We start from the raw sequence: 291 nt of genomic DNA, 5'->3' as shown, positions 1-291 counted from the left end.
ACAGGAAGGCTGTGATTGGTTCATCAGAGAGCAGGGAGACAGGGAGGCTGTGATTGGTTCATCAGAGAGCAGGGAGACAGGGAGGCTGTGATTGGTTCATCAGAGAGCAGGGAGACAGGAAGGCTGTGATTGGTTCATCAGAGAGCAGGGAGACAGGAAGGCTGTGATTGGTTCATCAGAGAGCAGGGAGACAGGGAGGCTGTGATTGGTTCATCAGAGAGCAGGGAGACAGGGAGGCTGTGATTGGTTCATCAGAGAGCAGGGAGACAGGAAGGCCTGTGATTGGTTCAT

Source organism: Symphodus melops (genome assembly GCF_947650265.1).
Source record: "Symphodus melops genome assembly, chromosome: 12".
Classification (NCBI taxonomy): domain Eukaryota; kingdom Metazoa; phylum Chordata; class Actinopteri; order Labriformes; family Labridae; genus Symphodus; species Symphodus melops.
This window is presented reverse-complemented; position numbering follows the sequence as displayed.